The sequence below is a fragment of the Canis lupus genome, chromosome 3 (assembly GCF_048164855.1).
Source record: "Canis lupus baileyi chromosome 3, mCanLup2.hap1, whole genome shotgun sequence".
In the NCBI taxonomy this organism is placed as follows: domain Eukaryota; kingdom Metazoa; phylum Chordata; class Mammalia; order Carnivora; family Canidae; genus Canis; species Canis lupus.
Genome location: NC_132840.1, coordinates 2,552,456 through 2,561,978, shown reverse-complemented (window position 1 = coordinate 2,561,978; position 9,523 = coordinate 2,552,456).

Here is a 9,523-nt window from a genome sequence, read left to right as displayed (position 1 = left end):
ATGCCGATTCCGACCCGGCGGGTTCACCAAGGGCCAGGACTGGGAAATGTGTCCACGGAAACAGCAACCGGTTTTGGAAAAAAATGAAGAGGTGTGACGGGAAAGACTCAGTGGGATGTGGATGCGCCCTCCCTCAGGAAAGGGGGGAAATAAGACGTGATCCTCGTCTCTCCTACGAGGGAAAGGTCAATATTCCATCGCTCATGGGGTTTTCAGGAGAAGCGAATTAGATTAGCTGCTTCTCCGGATGCCTAAGAACTCGTTAGCACTTTCTAAGAACAGCTTCTCCTCTCCCTCACTCCTCTCCCAAGCATTTTTTTTTCGTTGAATATGGTTTGAAGAGCTCATTTGCATGTCTGTAAACATCCTGAAAAAACATACAAAAACTGTCAGAAGTAAGATATTAAATACAAGAGTAGGATGTTGCTTGGTGTAATAGTTTCATTACACTCATGGCCCTAACAGCTGACTTAGGGAAGAAAAAAACCGGAATTTCTTGCCTCTTACCTAACTTTCATGCACGTGATACATCATATGAGGTAGAGAGGTGAATTGTGTGCTGGCTGGTTGTCTCTCTCTCGTTCATTTCTTCGAACCTTCTTAGAATTCCAAGAGCTCCGTCATTGTGTTGTACAAACAAGACCGTGTTAATTGCATCTTCAAGATGAGTAAAAGCTTCACTGAAACGCTAGCTGGAACCCACGTAGTGTTTACCATTCCTGGGCGCTAGGAAACTGCGTCCACGTAATCTTCATGACTACTCCATGCGTTATGGTCTGTTATGGTTCTCGCTTTAAGGAGGAGCCTCCACAATTCTCAGATGGTCTCTCACTCATACGGGGAATATAAGAAATAGTGAAAGGGGTTATTAGGGAAAGGAGGGGAACTGAATGGGAAAAGTGAGGGAGGGAGACAGACCATGAGAGACTCTGGGAAGCAAACAAAGGGTCGCAGAAGGGGAGGCGGGCGGGGGGTTGGGGTGACTGGGTGACGGACACTGAGGGGGGCACTGGGCGGGGTGAGCACTGGGTGTTAGACTATATGTCGTGACAAAAGAGGAGTCACAATACATGAGCAGTATAGGGTCACGCATCAAATAGGCAGTGTAGTCGGGACTTGAACCCAGGCAGCGATGCTGGAGTGCCTGTGCTCCTGTCAACTATTCTAAAGGAAGAAACACATGGTGGAGGCATCGGCAGAGTGAATATTTTTAATGCCTCTCTTCTCTCCAAACTCAGACGACTGAGGTTAGGTCTGAAAAAAAAAAAAAACTGTCTAACACTCTCTAGGCATAACCTCCGGAAGAGTAAGAGACTAGGGCGCGTGTGTGCATGTGTGCGTGTGCGTGTGTAAGTGCTTGGCTGTGCACTGCAGATGCAGGTGTATCCAAGATAAAACAGCAAACACACGCCCAGCCTCATGTGCTTTCTGTCCCTTGGAGAGCACACGCGTCCACAGTGTGGATCGCCTCATCCCCACTCTTCTGGCAAAGAAACTGAACTCCGCGTGGCCAGGAGGCTTCTCCCAGGTGCAGGGTCGCGCCTGGCGGAGCCGGGATTGGAGGGCCTTGGAGGGCCGCGTGTTGACACAGAAGGTGAGACGCTGCTGTAAGGCACTTAACAGAAAGCATTACGTTTGCTGGGAACGAGGTGCAATTCAGAGAAGGCTTTCCTGACGAGAGTACGTGCACAGGCCCCAGTCTGGAGAGTGCATGGGATGGGAAGGGAGCAGCACTATTGCTCCAGTCGGAGAAGCGCGCAGGGGCCACAGAGGCAGGCCCAGGACTCCTCAATGACGTGGAGAAGCAGCAGGAGGCGGGTGGTGCAAGATGACGATGTGTAGGATATGTAGGTAGCGACCAGGCACCTGGGGTCCTGAAGGCATGGGCGGATGGTGCTGCGCTCCGCGCTGAGAGCAAGGGCAACACACAGGGCTGCACGGGGCCGCGAGCAGAGGCCCGGGCTGGCAGCCAGCCACGCAGCTGCCCCGAGCACGTGTGCACTCGGGGGCTGGCTCTCCAGGCAGGCCTCTGGCACCGTGGATTTAGGGGGAGCATTGAGCAGACTCCTGTAACGATGTCGCCCCGAGACACAGGGCTGTTAATGGAGCAATGGCGAGCGACACCAACAGGTACACTTGAGAAATTCTAGAATCTAGCTGGGCTGGCTGGAAGAGCAGACGGGGGGGGGGGGGGGGAGCGTGCCCAAGGGTCCAGGCCTGACCTCCGGGCTGCACCACGTGCAACAGACACTGCCCAGGGGCCCGAGCAAGACGGGCTCGATCGTATTCAAACATTTTGACACAGCCACCTACAGCCATTCAAGAAGAGGAGAAGCATCCCGAAGCAAGCACGGCGACATCTGGGTGACCTGCTCCCCTGCGGTCACAGGAGGGTTACAGAGAAATATCCCCTGACTCCAGACTCTGAGCGGCTGATGCACGAACTGCCCTGACGCGGAGGTTCAGGAAGCACGAGTCCTCCAATCCCTCCAAGAAGTCAGGAGTTCTTTGTTTTTCCTTCTGTAACACTTGAACTCCTGAGAAGGAAGAACAGGTTAGAGATGCTCAAAATGGCATTTGCCATTCAAAATTACGCCCTCGTTTTGCAACCGGGAAAATGGAGGCACAGGGAGCAGAGTCGTATGCATCCAGGCCCCACAGCCTCCTTCCCCATCACAATCCTACTGACCTGTCAGCAGTCATGCAGCGCAGGGGCGGGATGTGAGGAGGATCCCTTATACCTTCCTATGCCATTCATCCCAAGGCCAAGCCACCCCTAGGAGCCAAATACAGTGTCCTCAAGCCCTGGCACCCACATGGGACACCTCCAGGAGCAGCGTTTTGCTTCCTTATGGAGTATTTGAGGCTTTCAATAATGCCCTGGGTGTGAGCCGATGCCGAGTCTAATATCCCATGATTGAACTTGTTCAAACTCATCATATCCAGTTCTTTAAACTATGATTTTTTTCCTATTATTATTTTCATTGTTATTATAAATCACAGCAATTGGATTTTGCTTAAGGTCAAGATTCATATCGAAAGGAAGGCGTGTTTATTTATCCGTCTCTCTGTGCATGTGTATAAATTCCACTTTAGGAAATTTAAACTCTTCTACATGATTAGGAACAGAAGCTAACATAGACCGTGGATATTGGGTGATCTAGCAGTCGAGTGACACTCGATCTGATGCGATTGGTCTTCTTCTTTGCACACTCGTTTTGGAGAGTCTGCAAAACCGAACGCTGAAAACTATGCAGAAACAAATGGCACAGTATTGCACTGTATACTATTGAAGATTTATTTCAAATTTTTGAAAGGGAAAACCTAGATACTCAGATGACAAAGCCTGTCCTTGTAGAGGGAGTTTAGTATTGACTGGGGTCTTGGTCCAAGTTTGGGAGAGAAGTCAGGAATCCTGGATTCCAGTCCCCATTATCCATGTCCATTCTGTGTGGCTTAGGGTAAAAAGCTTAAGGTCTCTGAGCCTAAGTCTCATCTGCTTTTTTTTTTTTTTAAATAAATTTTTATTTATTTATGATAGTCACAGAGAGAGAGAGAGAGAGAGGCAGAGACACAGGCAGAGGGAGAAGCAGGCTCCATGCACCGGGAGCCTGACGTGGGATTCGATCCCGGGTCTCCAGGATCGCGCCCTGGGCCAAAGGCAGGCGCCAAACCGCTGCGCCACCCAGGGATCCCCTCATCTGCTTTAAAGGGGAATAATAAATAATAATTGTTCCGACTTTGTGGTGCTCTTTTGAGGACTAACTGAACAAATGTAGTGAAGGGTTGGGTGTGGTTCCTGGCGTAAATGTTAGCTACGCTAAGGATGATGATGAATATATGCAATAAAAGTTGGGAAATATTGGACGGCTTAGTTAATGCTCCACAGATGGAGATAATTTGTCACCATGCTATCAGAAAATATAATTTCTTCATACGTCTGGGCCAAGCAACACCAGATCTGTGATGGTATTCTGAATAATACCTAGGCGACTTCTGCAAAGAATATCCAATTTCTTTTCAGGGCAGAGATTGTCTTCTGTATGTCTCTCTCTCTAGCCCTAGTTTACTATTATTGATTAACCTCAGGAAAAAAATATAATAAAATATGTCTTAAAAACCAAATCATCGTATGTATTCGCATATCATTCATATATCATATATATTTAAACGTTCGTATTAAGATCATCAACCTTAGGGACTAGCCATTAACACTGGGGAAGCTGGCATAAGGGGACTAATTTTATTTTGAGCATTGTCATGGCCTTGCTTGGAAGATTCTGGCAGAAGAACAGTTTGGTGGAAATGATGTGGGTTGTTAAGTAAAACTAGGCCAAGCCAAATTCCAGGTCATGTTCTGTGTCCTTGGGATCCTTCTGTGATCCTCGGTTACCTTGTAAGAACTAGGGTCCTATAACCTATCGTATCGCTTTTGAAGTAGATGATAAAATACATAATATATATCAAGTACCAGGGGTGCAGGAAGAGCTCAGTGCTGATACGCAACTCCTCGGAGTAAATACATGACACAAGGAGGCAAAATCACTTGTCTTTTCTTTTTAATCAGCTTGTTAACAGGCTAATTTGAGAACGTCAATAAAAGGGAAGATCTCTGAACTGGAAGTCAGGAGCCCCAGATTCTAATTTTGGCTCGGAGCTGTTGTATTTCCAAGCAACCATCACCGTCATGGAGTAGAAAGCACGTGACGCGAAACTTTCGTGCCAAAGCCCAGCCGGAACCAGGATTTCCAAACCCCTCGTGTGACCCAAGCAAGTTCCATGGACGACACAGATCTCAGCTTGCACACCTGTAAAATAAACCAGTGACCTAAGTGATCTTTAAGTGCCCTTCTAGCTCTGAAATGGTATCATTACTAACAACTAATGTATAAAAATACTTATAAACGGATCTCACCTTACTTTCTCGCTGAAAGTTGATGTGAAACTGGTACATAGAGGGGGTAGTTGGGAGGAACCACGAGGGCAAGCAGCTCCTCTAGCTTTCACTGGTGCTTGAATCCTAGTCGGGGGTGGATTTTCTATTAGAAAGAGTTACCTTGTAAGAGCCTGTGGTGATTGTGCATCTTTTTAAAATTTTTTTAATTTTTTTAATTTTTAAAATAAAAAAAATTTTTTTTGGTTGCGCATCTTTTAAAAACAGATCTTTTTTTTTTTTTTTTTTTTTCCTTTCCCTGTCCTCAGTGAAAAGAAATGTATGTCCCGTCAATGGCTGTCAACCACCGTCAGGAGATTTGTCTGTGGCTCACTGTCCCTTTCACATTTGCGGCATCATGCATTTTAATTAGGAGCCCTTGCAACCAGGTGCCCTCTCTACCTGCCACGTATAAATGAACGTCAAGGTGTTGCAGAAGATGGTTGTCCGAGATGAAAAAAATCAAACGGATCTCAGAAAATGGACTGAGGTTCATAGAATCGGTTAAAAACCCGGGGGATGACAAATAAAGGATCCGATTTGCATTGAGCCAGCATAGATGCCCCGATGACAATGGCTCAGTTCCCATATGCAGTATTGATCGAAGCGATCGCTGCTACCATCTAACAGTCTTCCTATGCGCCAGTTACATAATGCACATGTCATTTTTACTGATGTGGAAATTTGGATTCGGAGAAGTAAAGATATTTTTACCTAAAAATAGGGACTACTGTAACTTCATTCCCTTCCAACACACGGTACGGTGCTTACTGTTATGGTGGCCACATCATCTCATGGAGGAGGGAGATCTCTCTGAATAAAAAGGAGGAAAAAAAGTGAATTAAAGGAGAAGGGGAAAATACAAAATGTGGTGCAAAATTAAAAAAAAAAAAAGAACTCAAAGTAAAAAAGGCCTCGTCAAAAAAAAAAAAAAAAAGGTGAAAAAGAAGAAAGAAGCAGAGAAAGAATATAGGATAAAAGGCAAACAAAACTATTGCAGAGGAGCTGTGAGCCAAAAGGAAAGTACCAGAGAAGGGATTTTGGGTGACAATGCAGAAGAGGAAAGAAGGAGCAAGGGGATCTGCTTGTACGCATGTTAAAATCTAACTGTTTCCCTTAAGGAGGGCGTAGTAGTGTCTCTTTTGATCAGTAAGTCAATGTCTCAACTGTGTTATCACTGCCTTCCTTGTGGCTTTTAATAATCATTCTTGAAATTGAAGTGTTTTTGCCAACATATTGGGAGACGCTCTTCTCACTTGACTGATTATTTGATCCACCCTGAAGCTGTCTGTCTGTCGGTAGGACTAGGTGTTCCTGCAGATGGAAAGCCAAGAGAGCCAAGAATGGCGCTGGCGTTTTCGAGCACATTAACTTACATAATGGCCCTGTCAACCCGCCCTCCCCTCCAATTCCGTCTCGTTGGTTTAGACTAAACTTGATCAGTCTCTTATTGGATTTGCTTTTCTTCCCGTACATCAGTCCGTGATCTCAGCCTCTTTGAACTGTACCAAGTGCTCGGCCTAGAGGAGTCGCCGAAGGAACCTAAGGAGCACCCCCGCCGCCGCTGCCGCCGCCCCCATGGGGAGTATTCGGGTGTTTTAGACCAGATGCTTCTGTCCTGCCGGGATCCGTATGGCGGAGCCCTAACTCCTGGTGTGATGGTGCTTGGACTTGGGACTTCAGGCCCTAGACAAGGTCATGAGGGTGGCGCCCGGACAGTGGGAGCACTGTCCCTACGCGAAGGGGAAGGGACATGAGGACGCTCCCTTGTGCTCTCTCCCTCTCACCTGTCGTGTGTCCACGTGCAGGCAAGGCCGTGTGAGCACACAGATGGGTGGGAGCCATGAGGACACCCCCTAGTGCTCTCTCGCCCTCTCTCCCTCTCTGTCCCTCTCTCTGCCCTTTGCAGCCTCTGGAGCTGAGCGAGGTGAGCGTGAGCTGCGCCCGCCTGTCCGTCCGGGCTCTTCTGCTCCAACCATGATGTTGGAGCCCGGGTCGCCGTGCCCCTTTCGGGGTGTGCTCTCCAGGCGCCCCGGCCTAGGCGACCTCGGGTGGAGCCGAGGACACCCGGGAGCGCCCCGAGGCGGGGACCTGGCCTTGCTCCTCTCCATGAGCCCCACGCAGCACAGCGTCCGCAGCCGGAGGGAGCACTAGCCTGCTGGGCACAGGGGCGATGCAGGGGCCCCACTGGGGCTGGTCTTCAGTGGCTGCGCTCAGTGTCCCCCGAGGTCCCCGTAGCAGGGGGTGCCCGCTGGGCCTCGGCGTCGACCCGCCCGCAGGAGGGACGGAGGCCCGTGGGGTTGGGCCGCGGCCGTGGGTTCGCAGGCTCCCGGGAGCCGAGCACCAGGGTAGAGGCGTGGACGGGCCGCCTTGCACGGGCCTGGATGGCTCAGCGAAGGGAGCTGGGCAGCCGGGGAGGGCGGGGGTGGCAGGCGGAGGAGGCTGTGCACGCGAGGAATCGTGCCCTCGTGTACTTGGCGCTCACTGTGGGACGGGTGACAACCCGGGCACCAGCCTCGCTCGACTTTAGCCCACGGTCTTCTGGCCACACGGTCTAGACGCTGCCAGTCGTCGATCCTTCCCGAAACATTAACAGTCTTTGCCCTATTTTGTCCTCCCCCCGGCACCGCCTTGCGTGCGGTCAGCGACGCTCCGAGGGGCGCTCCCTGATGGCCCAGGTCCCCGGAGGGTGAGGAGGACAGCCTGGAGGGACCTGCAAGGCCCTGTGGCGCTCCGGGCTCAGCCGCCGGCCCGGCTGCCTGGTGGTCGAGCTGGAGCTTGGTGCCCAGGCGACATGTCCATCTGCACCAGCTGCAAGGCGGGAGGGGGGGGAAGAGGACATTGTAGGCCCAAGACGTCAGCACAAGCCGAGACAGGAGAGACGATGGTCGCTGCCGCCTGCCTGCCGGCGTGAGGTCACCTGTCACGGTGGCACGGGCCCTCGCGGTGGTACCCGGGCCCACGTGAGCCGCCGACCCCAGGACCCCGTAGACGATGATGAGCACCTGCTGCTGGCTGGGCCCTAGACTGGGCTCCGGTAAAACGTAATACAAGTAATGACGTACATGGAGGTGAGACGGCCTGTTCTGGAGCCTGTGGCTCTAAAGGAAAAAGGGAAAAGAACGACAACAGAAAAACCAATTTACTAGAAAGACAGCAAGTCCCAAATGGAGAGTCCAATCGAAAGCAGATTTTTATGGTGCTCGGGCTGGGTGCGAGGCGCGCGCCTGGTGGCCTGGCCCGCGGCGGGCAGTGTGCGTGGGGCTGGCTCGTGTGGTCGCCGGGTCGCTTGGCCTCTCCCAGCGTGTGGCCCGTGAGCCCCGGGTCCTGAGGTCGCCTGTGCTCCAGGGGTTGGGGCAGGGAGCTGCCCGGAGCCCAGGGTTTCACGTGCTGCTGCTGCTGTGCTCCCGTCCAGCCGGGTCCCTGCCTCCTGCACCCGCCACCCGGCCAGGCCCCCAGGTCCCCGGCAGCGCTGCTGTGTCCACGTCCCCGGGGCGTGCTCCCGCCTGCGGGGCTCGGGAGATGCCGTCCACAGCTCGCCGTGTCACCCCAGGGCCCCCGAGCCCCAGGTAAGCGTCGGCACACAGGCCCGGCGGGTGTCGCCCTGCGCTCTCCCCGCACCCCTGTCCTGCTGGCACCTGAACACCCGCCCTGGCCCGATGGCTTGCCGCGCCCCTGGCCTGGTCGTGCTCCTCCCTGAGCACCTGCGCCGGGCTCGGCAGGGCGGCGGCAGGAGCGTGAACGCCTGCTGGACCATAACAGGGGCCCGCGGGGGTCGTCCTGGGGTGGAGCCCTGTGGGTGCATGGCCCGGCCTCGTGGCCCTGAGGCACGGCGCGGGGCCAAGCAGCATCCTGCCAGCACGCCACGTGCCTTAGCCTGAAAGGGGCTCGGGGTGGGTGCTTACAGGGAGCGGCGAGCTTGACCAGGGTGTCCACCCATCGGGGCGAGTCTGGACCCCACGCACAAGGTGTGGGCTCCATCCTTTCCCTCCGTGACCATGGAGGGGGCCAGTTAACACGTCAGCCTCAAAATTTCCATAAAACAGGGAGTTCTGCTGCTTTGTTTTCTTGACTTTGACCTCACACATTAACATAAAAGATCGTCACACGGTGCGTGTGCATGTGCGTGTGTGCATGTGTGTAATGCCGCACTGGCACATGCATCCCGCAGCGCTCAGGTTTCGCTCCAACCCGGGACGACAGACGAAGCAAGAGTCGCTCCTCTTGGGTGATGCTGGGGACCCGCAGCCCGGGGAGCTCTTCCGAGGAGCCGTGGAGGTGGCAGGCGGGCCCGGAAGAGACGGGGTCTGCGCAGACGGCAGGGGGCACTGGCAAGGCCCCGTCACAGACACTCCAGAGGCCTCACCTTGCCCGGCCCGACCTGCAGGAGCAAACCCACGGGGCAGGTATTTCGCACCTGGCCTTAAAAAGAGACAGGTGTGTGCGTGTGTGTGCGTGTGTGTGGTTTAAAATCGCGACCATCCCCACAACGGTACGCAAATTCCACAGACCCGGCCACACCTGCAAACCCAAGGGTCAAAAGCATCTTCAGCAGGTAATTTCTTTTACTATTTTTCTCAATCTCTGTTT